The following is a 14,492-nucleotide window of genomic DNA, read 5'->3' as shown; positions in this document are numbered from 1 at the left end:
ATGTGAATTAATTTTTTACAATATTGTTCTCGTTTGAATCTTGAGCTAAATAGAAAGTGAATGCATACTGTATCTTTAAATCTCATGGAATTTTTTTTTAAAATTGCAGTAATATGACAATCATTTTTCTACTCTTCTAGCTCTGTTTTATCAATTAACTAAGGATGCCAAATGTACAGCAATGACTCTTTTCCTCAAACTAATTCCAATGATTCCCATAATTCCCCTGCTTCTTCAGATTATTCAAAACTATGCCAAGCACACCTTTGTGCTCACTGACTTCTGTTTTCCCCTGATCTGACAGTTTCTACAGTATATTATTCTCATCTTCGTTTTTAAATCTCTCATGGTCTTGGTCCTCCGTAATTGATTCAGTTCTACAATTCTCTGAGCTCCGAGGACTTCTCTCGTTATAGTCTTTTTCTGTATCCCTCCCTTACGTTGGTGTGTACATTAGTGTAATTCAATTAGGCTTAGATTGGAGAAGCCAGGTGACACAGAAGACAAAGAAAGCCTGCCTGTTTTCAACAGTTAATGTTTGTTGTTAAAATTTACAAAGACAACCATATGTCGTATTGAGCATCATTGTTTATTATTGTCATGTTAACATTGGTATATTTGTTTTAAATTATGGTTAAATACTTTATTTTGCTGTTCTATTGAATTGACCTTGTTACACATATATGCGAAAGACAAAGAGTTCAGGATTTAATTCATCTCCAAACTTCGCTGTTGCTAAACTCAACTGAACTGACTTGAGTCTTCCATTCATGTTGCAGAATGTCAAACTCATCTAACATCTTAGCCTCTGCTTCTCTACTCACAATGTACTATCAGACTGCAAAGCACCCTGCTCACTGATCTAAATTTGGTACCAATCCATCAAAGCTTGCATTTTTTAAATTTGAGTTTTGTTTTTAAGATTTATCCTTGGCTTCACTGTTATTTTTGCAGTAAACCGCTGCCAAACGAGAGTTCCTGGGAATCCGGTACTGGGACAAGAGGGTTCCTAGGACAAGAAGGACGAGTGAATGGGGCCTTGGGTGCTGTCAGCTTCCTGATTGCATCAGAGGTTCAGCTCTGGGATCTGGTTTGCTCACGGATCCAACGTGCATGGTGGCCGAGGCCGTGGGAGCATAGGAGATGAATCCATGCACTCGTTGTCTTTGAAGGGAGTCTCTTTTGCTTCTCTTTCTCGGTGTTGGCGCCTCTCTGTACGGCAGGCAAAAGCTGCGTCTTCTAGCGTGTGCATTGGAACACAGCAACAAAAGAATCTTGAAAGCTATCACTTTCCAACTCTGCATGACCTCAAGCCCAAGTCTAAACCACCTAAGATGTTCCTCAGCCTCAACCTTTTCAGTGACACTCCCATTGGAAGGAGAACATTATTTCAACGGGACGTCATTTTCCAGGGAGAGTTGGAAAAAGTTGTTGTTTAAAACATACCGCTAATTGCAGGTAGGGATGATGTATTGTTCATAGATAAATGTAATGGAATAGGCAGGCTAATTTTAACATGCATTTGAGACATTACTTTTTTTGCAAAAACCTAACGATACTAAAACATGTCTTTTTTTTGCAACATTACACTGAGCCGTGGCTATTATAAAGACCCTTGATTTTGTTAACATACGGGATGTCTACCTGCAGCCGACAGACAAGGTGCAGAAGCCGATCAATATGGTCGCCGCATTTTGTGCATTTTTAAAGAGCCGCGGAGAATTCACACTTCGTCGTTTTGACGCCCACTGCCTTTTGAGTCGTCGCCTGTTCAGTGAATGATCACCCACTGCAGTGCCTCCAATACCCGTTGATAAAAGAAGAGGGGGTGGGGGGGAGAGAGAGAGAAAATTCTGCTTTGACAATGGCGACTGCACCAAGAAACAGGAGGTACGAATCGGGGGGCACGTCCGACTCGCTGCATTTTCAGGGATTCGGTGGAAGAAAATACAGAGCCGGTAGTTTAGAAGTGAACTATTTGGGGTTTTCTTTAATGAGGCGGGGCTGGAGACGGTGAGAGGCGTGCTGCTCCTCCTCCCTCTCCCTGGGCTGGTCTTGTGGGCGAGGGAGTGGAGCAGCTCGCGGCCGTTTATCCGGGGGTTCACGCCGATCCGGGCCACGTTCCATTCCCTCGGCGCCGCCCGGCAGCGCAGCCCTCCTTGTCAACGGTAAGTGCGCTCAATTAGGACCGGACAGTTTTCGCCTGATTCAGCCTGACTTGCCCGTTCCCGGAGCTCGGCTTCCCGAGCGCACACGCGCTGCGCGGGGACAGCGATGCCGGTTTATTGTCATTTATTTTTTTTAACTCTTTTCTCCACCCCCCCCCCCCCAAGTTCATGGAAGCCGTTGGCTTTGCCCGTCGCTCTTTTGTGTGAATGAAGTGGAAAGGTCATATGGGGGGGGGGGGGGGGAAAGGAAGTTGTGTATCTGTCCACCCAGCGTTGGTTTCTGCCGCCGTTTGACTGGAGGTGCCGGGAAAGGCGAGCGAGCAGCGCTCGGGCATTGTTCGGCGGGACGCCAGCTCGCTGGGTTCACGTCGGCTCAGCAGCGAGGGGAACTGCTCCTCCAAATAGAACCGCGTCCAGAAGGTCGGTTGGAGGCGAGGCGGGGGGTCTCTTCAAATTCAAATGAATGTAACTGATTGTGTAACGTTTCAATGTATCAACCTGGTCACTGGATGTGCTGAGCCAGTGTATTTTGAGTCTGAATCGCGCGTGGATCTATATATAACATCTCTCTCTTAACGTTTATTGCTTCTGCAACTTCTCGAATGAAACATTCGAGCAGTGGAGGGAGTGGGGTTTTACCGTGGGGAATCCTGACTGCACCCAGCCCTGGCTGTTTCTTCAACGCCGAATAAGCACTCGGTGGAGGAATATTACTTGGTATTTGGTCATTTTGAGATTACCTGGATCAAATCAAGGTGGACCTGATGCCTTTCCGGGCAAGCAACCCAGGTCGTTTTCAGGAATCTTTGGCCAATTTGTTGGGGCTGGGGGTGTGATCAGGTGAATTCTGAATAATAGGGTGGGGAGGGAAACGTTACAGTGACCCTAATACATCACGAAGTGCTGTTTTTGACACCATTTTCACGAAGTGAAGGGAGGAGTTCCAGGCAAGTTAGGCTGCACTGATGAATTTATTGGAGGAGCACTGGAGAGGGGTGAATGGAGTTGTTGGATTGATGGAAAGAGGAACAAAACACATGCAACATCTTGAAGCGTTTTGTTGAAGTTAAATTCCTGAAGCAGTAAGAAATCTGGAAAGGCCATCTTCACTTGGCTTGGGCCTCTTGAATTATTACAAAACTTGCGGGAAAAAAACAGTGTTGTTGGACTCTCTTTAATAATCTTGTTGGGAGCCTCAGCAGATCTATGTTGTCAGTCATAAAGTACAACTATGTACATAGTTAACTGTAAATTGCAGCTGTGCTGCAATAATTGTCTTGAATGAGATGTTATTATGTTGATGGAGATTTTTTTAAAAACTAAATGTAGATATTGCTGAATCGTCCTCTTCATTGTTGCCTGTTGAATTTGAAGCCGTTGGCATTTTTGTTTACATTGAAGTACTCCATATACATATTGTAATGAATGCAGCAAAATCTCGTGGGCACTGACACATCTTGAATGTTGCTATGAAAATCTATAGGTCATGGGTAACAGCACACCTAGCAGGCAGGCTCTTCTGTACAGATATAATGTAGCCAAATGTGTGAAATATTTTGAGGCATATCTTGTCTATTTGATTGGCATTGAAACAACCTATTTATAAATATAATTAAAACAATAGATGCAACAGCAGTGCTATTGACTTGCTCCTTAACAATATCACTTTAGGTTCCAATAGAACCATTAATTTTCTGTCTTCATAACTCAAATGGATGGAGAGGGAAGGTGAGAGTTGCTGCCCTTGTGTCAAAGCTGTATTTGGTGGGTGGGGGTGGGGGGGGGGGGAAGAAAAACAGCATCAATAAATCTTTGTAAAACTGAGATCTGGAAAAACTCAGTCACAGAGTATTTTTTAAATGGCAAAAAAAACAATAGGAGTTCAAGTGTGGGAAATATTTAAGAACCAAGGCGAATGTTATCTCAAAGAATATAACACTGAAAATTGTCTTAATTTCAATAAGTTCTGGTAGCTTTGTTTATAATATTGTTAACTTTGGGCTGATCTGTTAACCTGTGAGAGGGTACAGCACAAGTTCAACTCGCTTCATAGACTGGTTTCAGTTCTCTTCAATATAGAAGATTAAAATTAATATAGTAAAGTTGTTTATGATAACTAAAGGATTTGTTGGGGAAACTAGAGAGGAACTATTTCCTGAGGATCTTCTAGGACAATGTGGCTTATTGTTAAAATGACAACTGTTAGACATGCAGGGAGTATTTTGCCATCTAAAAATTATTAGAAATTTGGAATTTCTGACTCCATCCCAAAAAGTTTTGCTTGTTGAATAGGATGTATATATGATATTTTTATGGAACTGTCGGTGTATGTATATAAATGGAATTGAGTATATTAAAAAAAAAAAATCCAATGAACAAATTGCAAAAGTAATTGAGTGAAGTATCCCGCTTGAGTCCTGACATCCTAACTAAGCCATATTCACCACCTTTGTTGATGTTAATTTCTTCCAAGCAAGGATACTAATACATTTACTCACAGTTTTCATGTTGGTTTACTCCATCCATTCATCGAACATTAGAGTACAGGACAGGCCCTACTGTCCAGAACTATCTAATTCTTCCCTACCTCACACATATAAACCTCTTTTTTTTCTTCCATCCATGTGTTTATTGCCTATTAAAAGGCCTTTTCTCATTGATAACTGCTAAATTGGCGTGTGGACGACCCTTATTGAAGTCTGTTCATATTGGACCATGAAATCCCAGGTCTGTGTGCCCTTTAACATTAAATACCTGGTATCATGGAGTTGGGGGTGGGGGGTAACGTCCAGTGGTGATGTCCTGGTGTATGACATACATGAAGTGCAGTGAAATTGTCGAGGGAATAAAGCACACACATGCACAGTGTATCTTTGGCTTGGCTTCGCGGATGAAGATTTATGGAGGGGGTAAATGTCCACGTCAGCTGCAGGCTCGTTTGTGGCTGACAAGTCCGATGTGGGACAGGCAGACATGGTTGCAGGGGAAAATTGGTTGGTTGGGGATGGGTGTTGGGTTTTTCCTCCTTTGCCTTTTGTCAGTGAGGTGGGCTCTGCGGTCTTCTTGAAAGGAGGTTGCTGCCCGCCGAACTGTGAGGCGCCAAGATGCACGGTTTGAGGCGATATCGGCCCACTGGTATAAGAGCATGGGAAAATACCTGCACAATTTAATGCAATATACGCACACAATTTATAGAAGTGTAGGAAAATCTACTGCAGTGGGCTTCAGACTATTAAAATTGAGGACAAACCCACAGACTAGCTCCCTCACAATCTGGCAGACCTAGTATCAAATCTAGGTCCCTGAGCCTACAGGTGACCCTCTCATATAACTGGTCATTCTTCGCGGTGCCCATATGTTTGGAGATTTCCTCCTCCTTGGCCTTTATCGAGAGGAGCACCTGCGCATCACCTGTGCCAGCATTATCACAAAACGAATACTACACTAACGCTACACTCTAATAACCTTCAAAATATAACTACACTAATACTACATGTCATGTTATGTATCATGTTAATACTACATTAACTCTAAAAACCTTCAAAAACAGAACACTAGCCTTAACAACACTGACCTTCCCTCCAAACAACCTGGCCAGACTGACTGTTTACTGCCAGGATGATGCACACACAGAGGCAATGACATCTCCCTAATGCTACCCAGCATAGCTGGTGGACTGTTCACATTGGAGCTGAGCTGAAACACCTCTTCTCTGATTCAACTTCCTTGGTTTTATCAGTCCCGGGTTGATTTGTACCATCCCCCCTTCCCCCCCCCCTTCCCCCAAACAGGGTTTGGAGCATTCACTCTGGCAAGTAAATTCCCAGGTTTGACTGCCAGTGTGAAAAGGACCAAAGAGTCTTTTGAATATCCCTATTGTACCAGCCTCCGTTGCCACCCCTGGCACACATTTCAGGCCCCCACTACTCTGAGTAAAAATACTTACCTGGTATTTTCTATTATTACCTCAGGAAAAATGTACTGGCTGTCCACCCTATCAAAGCCACTCGTATACCTCTATTAAGTTGCCTTTCATCCTTCATTGCTCCAAAGAGAACAGCAGTAGCTTTGTCAACTTTGCTTCATATGACATGTTCCAGGCAATATCCTGATAAATCTCCTCTGTACCCTTTCCAGAGCATTTTCATTCTTTCTGTAATGAGGCGACACAGAACTACATGTAATACTCCAAGAGTGGTCTAATCAGAGTTTTATAGAGCTGCAACAGCTCTCAAGCTGACTAGTGACCTACTCATCATGTGCCTTCTCGACCACCTTATCAACTTATGTGGCATCCTTGAGGGATCTATGGATTTGAACCTCAAGATCTCTCTGTCCTCCATAGTGTTAAGAATCCTGCCATTAACTGCTTTTTAGTTTGCTCTTCCAAAGTGCATTGCTTTGTACTTTTCTGGATTGAACTCCATTTGCCACTTCTCTGCTCAACTCTGCACCCAGTCTATAATCCTGATGTGACCTACGACAACCTTCTACATTAACCACAACATCTCCAACGTCTGTATCACCTACACATTTACTGACCCACCCATCCACTTCATCCAAGTCATTTAAAAAAAATCACAAAAAGTAGGGATTCCAGAACAGATCCCTCTAGAACACCACTAGCCACTGACCTCCAGGCAGAATATGTTCTATCCACTATTACCCTCTCCTTTCTGCAGGTAATCTAATTCCATATCCTAGCATCCAAGGTTCCTTGAATCCCATGTCTCTAGACTTTCTGAATGAGCTTACCTTGGAAGACCTTGTCCAATGCCATTCTAAAATCCATATACTGTACACCACATCCTCTGCCTTCCCTTCACACCACACTTTCCAGAAAATCATCACTTTGAATGAAGAAAAGCACAATTCTTTCTTCACTTTCCATGGCTTATTCATCGCTGAATTTCCTAGCACTCGAGTTGGTGAACTCAGCACCATGTTGCAAGGGAAGATTTGGTAGTTGTGTTATGCACTAACGGCACTTATAACTATGTTTGGGACTAACATAGGAACAGCAATGGAAAATTCACCAGACATTGGCAAATTCAAAATAATAGTTTTTATTAAACTATTAATAACATAATATTTCTTGCTTAACTCTAAACTTAACCCCACTATGCGCAAATGTAAATGTGTGTATATAATTAAAGTCCCAGTCTGAAAAGTTGATCTTTAAAAGTTCAGCATCTTTTTAGTCTTGCTTGAAGGTCTTAAATTCTCAGTGTAGAAATAATTATAAAGCTCTTTCAAGCATTATATCTTCAGGCCTCTTTTACTCACAATTATCTTTTTCACACAAAGAATCTGCCGTCTTCTCAAAGACAGCAAATGTGGCTATTTTCTTCTGCAATTAAATAAAAAACCTAGACAAGGGTTAAACGAAATGGCCAAACACAAAAATAGACCCAGCAGAATTCTGTCCTCTTGTCCAAATGGACAGCAAAGTGCTCTTCATTAATTCAAAAGCCTTAGATTCTGTACTCCCCTTCGAGGAGTAATACACAACATATAGCACCAATTCTGGTTACTGTAACTCAAACCTTTCAAAGAGTTTCAACCCCTCTGAACTCCAAGCTGAACTGTTCCAAAACTGAAAACAATGTCTGAATCTTGTAATCTATTTTTTCTAAGTCATGTGACAGTTACATCATGGACGAGGTGAGTCCCAATTCTTGGAAACCACATGACCATCAGTTTTATTTCTACCAAAATTCTGTTCCTTTTTCAAAATCTATCCATATCACCTCTGTCCTCATCTCTGTTCAAGAGGCTTAAGTGGTTTTGTTCAAAAACCGATGGCTTCCTCGGCAGTTCTTGAATAATTAAGACCCACAAAATCCATTAGGTCTCTCTGTCCAAGACATGTCGACTCCGAGAATGAACACTCTTCCCTGAAAACAGTGGTTCTCTATCAATGTGCAGTGACCTGTGTGTGACCATGTACCAACCCACAGCTCACTTACTAAGAATAGAGATACAATATTTTAACTCTATAATTTACTTTACTAATACCTTTTTATAAAAGAAATATTATTTAACATTAAAGGTTAACACATCTGTTATAGTGGTTATATTCATTCTCGCTGTCATTCGGTTTATTTCCTCATAAAATGGCTAACTACGTTTTGCCACAAGGTTCAAGTTTTGGATATGGACTAAATGCAGGCAAATAGGACTAGCTCAGATAGGGCTGAAGGATGTGTTTCACGTGTTGTGAATGATTTTAATATTGTTGCTGCATGAACTTCATGTAGATTGCAATGTTGCACCTTCCTAAACTAACTTTGATAGAATCTCCTTCCTCTTTAACCTGAAGAAAAAGAAATGGTTTAAAAATCCCATCTTCAAATTAAACATTATATTCATTTGGCTATGCAGGTAGCTATTATTTAATTGTTACTGACTCAGTGTGTATTGCAGAATTGCTACCTCTGCATCGGCACATGATCACTCACTACAAAAGCTGTAATATTTTTGAGAAGACCCATCTAACTGAGTGAACAAATTAAAACAAAGATATAACCTCTTGGCCTATGGTTCAAGATTCAATTTATTGTCATGTAATAAAGATAGTGTAATATTACAAGAAATTTGTTTTCCTCTACCGTAGGGCAATAGATTTACCATCGGCAGAAATTACCTGAGTGTCCCATATAGTCATAGAAAGAGAAGCAAAAGAGAGTCCCCTCAGAGTCACTGAGTGTCCGTGGATTTTCCTCCAGCACTCCTGCAGCCACAGAGTCCAGTCCATACCATCAGATCTAAACTTCCGATATTTTGTTCCGTTATGATCAGGAACCCTTTAGAGCCCTTGCCACACTCTCACATCCCAGTTCTGATACCTGGTACCCCTTCTGCCAGTTTTGAGCCATTCTCCAGCAGTCTACAGCCTGGTGTGAATCCCTTGATTTGCAGTCACCAGCACCCTGCAGCTTGAATGGGTTCCTCACCTTGAATCGCCAACACCCCACCAGCCTCAGAGACCCTCACTGGTCCACCACTGTGGTCACCATCCTGTTTGTTGTCTCCTCTGCTTCTCCTTCTCAAATGAGGGTTGGTCTCCCTGTTTACTGGTGCCCTGTGCCAGTCTTCTTCCCAGGAGTCTACAGCTCCTCAGGGTTACTACTGAACATGGGTGCTGCCATCTTGGGCGCAGTCCCCATGGTTGCAGTATTTTTAAATAAAATCACTGTCAGCTCCATTTACAGGCTGTTTGGGGGTAGGAAGGAAAATTCCAATATTTTTAAACTACTTGTTATTAAATATGATGATCACATGTATTTTGGACTTTGAAAGATGCCTCATTGATTTGTTTTTGCTAATGTTAAATCTACTACATTATTGTAGTTAATATTATATTTTGGTCCTGATGCTAGCATGTGTGCTATTAAAATTAAAATATTACATTCAGTGGTGAAATGTTTTGGGTTTGGAGCCACATTTTGAAATAAAGCAATATCCTTATGAAACAAAAATATTAATGCATGAACTGAAAATTACAGTACTCATTTCCGGATAGTTGAGGATTTGACTAATGATGAAGCTGATTGGGATATGGTGCGCAAGTCTCAGCAGGCATCAGTGAAGGTGAGGGAGGAGCATTGGCATTGAGTATCAACAGGCTAATGACCTACTCTCAATCATATTTTCCATCCTGCAAGACGAGATCACATTTGATAGTCAAATTTGATTTCTGGTTACTTTGTCATCTCAATTAAATTTGCATGACCACTTGCTGGACTGCTTGGTCATCTGATATGTATAGAAGAAAGGAAGATGGTAGGAAAGTCTTTCACTGAATTGTAGATACTGTGCTTATCCACTATCTAAATGCTTGTTCCATTCAAAGATTTAGTTTTTTTTTTTCAAAATTGAACTCTAATCTCCTGAATCAGAAACTGATCCAGGTGTGAGAAGAAAAAAAATGATAAAGGCTGGGTGAGTTTTAATTCTATTAACTAGCGTCTGGTTTTGAGAATTACATGTGCAAGTCATGCAGGGGGAAAAAAAAACAGGCCATCAAATCCTTGCAGACTAATTGTACCTTAATCCCCTTTTTTAAATTCTCCACACATTCTCATTCCCAAATTCTATCACTTGATAATGCACCAGTGGGAAGTTAGCAGTCAATTAACCAACCACCCTGCAAGTACGTGATGCATGGAAGGAAACCTGAGATCCCAGTGGACAGTTACATAGAACGTGTGCAAGCTCCATACGAGCAGCACCTGAGCTCACGATTTGACCCAAGCTTCTGCTCTACTAGCTGCCTTGCTGTGACCCTACCCCTTCCTGTCTTGTGATTTATTGCTGAAATACATTTCTGATTTGGATCAGCCACATTAAATAAATGTTGGAGTGTGCAGTATCATAAATTGTGAATACTGTCATTTTTCTGTCTTGTTTCCAATTTATATAGAAGTATTATGCTGCCAATTTTAAGATCCAAACACTGAATCACTCACAAGATGGCTAATAATAAATTGTGATGTTCGGACATGTACTTATTTTCTACATCTTAGAGCAGGTATGAACTCATAATTATCCTATTTTATCAACTTCAAAATGTTTTCTGCATTAAAGGTGCTTCTTATTATTACTTTGGGCATTTATTTCTTTGAATGATTCCCAGGCTGTTAAATCAAGCTGTGGGTGATATTAAACAATTTGGATGAGCCGTATATAACCCAAATATTAAAGGATGAAGTGACAGTTTTTGCTCTAGTTCCTGACTCAGTGGGTCACCCAGTTTCCTTAGGAAGTAATAAATGTTTTGGGTTTGAGCCCTTCATCATGAATCCTACTGTGTCATCTGCTGAGTTTCTCCAATACATTTGTATATTGCACTGGACCCATCATTTAAAATGATATCTGGACATTAATTCTGATTTCTTGTGTTTCTATAAGAATAAATTTACTTATTTAAAATCTCTGGTGTCATTGATATCATGAGCTCTGACTCAAGTGATGCACAGAATTTTTGAGACTCTTACATTGGAGCATTACACATATAATTGAATTTCTCTTCTAATTTTGATAACACTAGTGTGAATGTTTCAATGTTCAAAATCTTGAAGGCTACAGGAATTAATTTTTTTCAAGTTATCTTGTCATAAGCTAAAGTTTCTGTAATTTTATTAAAACTTTTAATAAAAGGTTATCTGCTACTTTATAATTAAGAAAACATTTTTGCTATAAATTTCAAAATTCTATATTTCATGATCAACTAGAATTTCTTAATGTGCAGCTGTTTAGCATTGATCATTAATTAGCTTCTGCAGAATATGAGACTGAATTTATTGTTGTACCCAAGTACAATGTACATCCTTCAAAATTTTTACTGCTGCCAAACGGGTACTTTGTGTTTTTTTAAAAACTGCAATGGTGTACATTAGATTACTATATAGAAAGATTTAATAATCAAAGATAGATTCACAATCGAAGTAAGATGAGAAAAAGTAAAGTTATAGTTGTGCAGATAGGTCTTTTTGTGGTGCTGGAGTAGTTTATTATTAGGAAAGTAAGGGAAAGTTCAATAGGTTTGGGATTTGTTCAAACCTAGAGGTGCTGGGCTTCTGTACTTTCTTCCTGAAGGTAGCAGCAAGAAGAGGTTACGACCAGGCTGATGGGGGATGGGGATGTCTTCTGCGATGTTGGTTGCCTCCTTGAGGCAGTGCCTCACAGATATCTTTGATGGATGGGAGGTCAGAGCCTGTTAGAATTGACTGTGCTTGCTACCTTCTGCAGCCTTCTGTGTTCCTGGGCACTCGAATTAGCAGTCAGTATTTTTTCCATAAAACACCTGCTGAAGCTTGAGAGCATATTTGACAAAATACCAAATCTCCTCTGACTTCTCAGAAAGTATAGATGTTGGTATATGTTTTCTTTAGGGATGCCCTCGATGTGCTAGCTTCGATATGTGGTCTCCCAGGATCGTGAAGGTACTAATCTTCTCAACCATCTCCCCTTCCAAAAATCCACAATAAGTTCCTTGGTCTTTGTGACATTAGAGCAAGATTGTTGTTGTGGCATCAGCCTACCAGATTCTTTATCCTGTATTCTGATTTATTATTTCCTGTTATTTGGTCAACAACAGTTACATCGTCAGAGAATTTATAAATTGCTTTGGAACAAAACTTCACTACATAGTCATGAATAGAGCAGGAGACTAACCACTCGGCCTTGAAGTGTTGGTCAGCGAGGAGGAGGAGGAGGTATTGCCAATCCATTCTGATTGGGGTCTGCTGGTAAGGAAGTCGAAGATCCAGTTGCAAAGGGATGACCAGAGTTTTGGATCCCTTAGTTTGATCCAAGTTTTGCTAGTATGATGTTAGTTAATAAACAACAGGCTGACATAGGTGTTCTTCATGTGATCAATACACAGTGGCAGGCCAGTGAGATGACATCATTAGTGAAGAAAGGCGAATTGACATGGGTCCAGTTCCTCCCTGAGACAGGGTGTTGATTTATTCCAAAACTAACCTCGAAGCATTTCTTCCCATTCGCCATTGTCGTTGTTAGTTGATTCGCGCTGCTCTTGCCCTTAAAAATATTTTTTATTTTTCACACTATGAACCATATTGACCAAAATACACATAAACATTTCCCTCTTGAATATACACAGTGTCATTTTCTCCCCTTCCCCCCCCCTCCTTTCCCTCCCTCCTTCCCACCCCCCTCCCCACCCACTCAACATTCAACCTATATGATACATTAAACCCATTAAACAATGTCATCACACAATGAAAATAAACAAGAAATTTGTGTCATCTACTTTTACACACTGGATCAGTTCATTTCGTCGTCTTCTCCTTCTGTCATTTTAGGCGGTGGATGTCCGCGGTAGGACTTCTCTGTTGTGTTCCATGTACGGTTCCCAAATTTGTTCGAATACTGTGATGTTATTTCTTAAATTATATGTTATTTTTTTTCCAATGGAATACATTTATTCATTTTTATGTACCATTGCTGTATTCTCAAGCTATCTTCTAATTTCCAGGTTGACATAATACATTTTTTTGCTACAGCTAAGGCTATCATAATAAATCTTTTTTGTGCTCCATCCAAATCGAGTCCAAGTTTTTTTACTTATATTACTTAGAAGAAAGATCTCTGGATTTTTTGGTATGCCCTTTGAAGCAAGTTCAACATCATTGTCTTTTGACTATGTAAATAACCAGATGAAACCACTTTTCTCCAGACCACAACATATACTAATCTCACGTATGCATAAAGATATACATTTATTTTAATTACACATTTTGGAATAATTTGACTGTTTCATAAGATACCCATGGTTACAGGATGCCGATCATCAATGTCCCAGCTTGTGGGGGGAGGGTCAGAAGCTATTTCTCAGCCTGACATTCCTGATGTTCATGTAATGATGGTAATAGGTCAAAATCTGTGTAAAGGATGTTAGGGGTTGTGGCGAATGTTGTCAGTAGAGGAAAGTGAGACCCCAGTAATATTGTGTGGTCTGAGGGTTTGCAGCTACCTTATCACATAATGATGCAGCCAGGCAGAGTGCTCTCAATTATGGTCCTATAAAATGTTGTCAAGATGATGGCTGGTAGTCTTGCCTTCCTCAGCCTCCTTAGGAAGTTAAGGCTTTGCTATGTCTTCCTGACTAATGAGGTGGTGTTGTAGGTCCAGGATTAACCATTGAATGTACACTGAGGAATTTTGTGCTTTTTGACCAGAAGGAAACCTCAACAAGAGGTTAAAAATGTCTGCAAAAAGTCCAGCTCGTTTGCACAAGATTTAAGGACGCAGTTGGGCACATCATCTAGGCTCGATGCTTTGCCAAAGTTTTGTGCTCCTGAAGGTACTTTTCACGTCAGCCTTAGAAACTGGGAACACAGTGTTGCTGGGGGCTTGCAAGAGTGCCTCATTGTTTTCCCTTTCAAAATGAGCCTAGAGGTCATTGAGCTCATCCGAAAAAGATGTATTGCAGTTGATGATATTACCTTGTCTCACGTTTATAGCGTGTGATAGCTTGCATAGCTTGCAAACCTTGTCACAACTATCAGTTCTCTGAATGAGAGTTCAGCTAGTTCCGGAATTAGTTTTTTTTTTAGTTGCTAGTAGCCTTCTGCAAGTGGTACCTGGTCATTCTGTATACTTTTGAATTGCCTGATCTGAATGCCATCAAACTGGTCTTTGTTTGCAGTAATAGTAGTTTTATTTGTAATGTATTTGCACGTAATTTCAATGTGCAATGTACTTTATGGTGCCTTTTCTATAAGATTGTAAACTGAGGATTCAACATTTTCCTTTGGATTTAAAAATCCACTCTTTTGAAAAGGAAGGGAGTTC

The 14,492-nt window shown here is 40.5% G+C and overlaps 1 protein-coding gene across 5 annotated transcripts in view; it reads left to right on the top strand.

The window, feature by feature from the left end:
* The first annotated feature begins 1,808 nt into the window (after window positions 1–1,808).
* fam110b (family with sequence similarity 110 member B) overlaps window positions 1,809–14,492 on the top strand; it is a 189,848-nt gene continuing 177,164 nt past the window's right edge. For 2 of the 5 annotated variants that reach the window (XM_069921446.1, XM_069921447.1), the window contains exon 1: window positions 2,039–2,168. The gene's annotated coding sequence lies outside the window, so the exon portion shown is untranslated. Of the gene's footprint in view, window positions 1,959–2,038; window positions 2,169–2,442; window positions 2,589–14,492 lie in introns of those variants that run through there. The other 3 variants (XM_069921454.1, XM_069921450.1, XM_069921449.1) reach the window with 3 other exon arrangements.

This window comes from Narcine bancroftii, chromosome 2, assembly GCF_036971445.1.
Source record: "Narcine bancroftii isolate sNarBan1 chromosome 2, sNarBan1.hap1, whole genome shotgun sequence".
NCBI classification, from domain to species: Eukaryota; Metazoa; Chordata; class Chondrichthyes; order Torpediniformes; family Narcinidae; genus Narcine; species Narcine bancroftii.
Note: the sequence above shows the minus strand (reverse complement) of the source record. Positions and strands in the feature narration are given on the sequence as shown.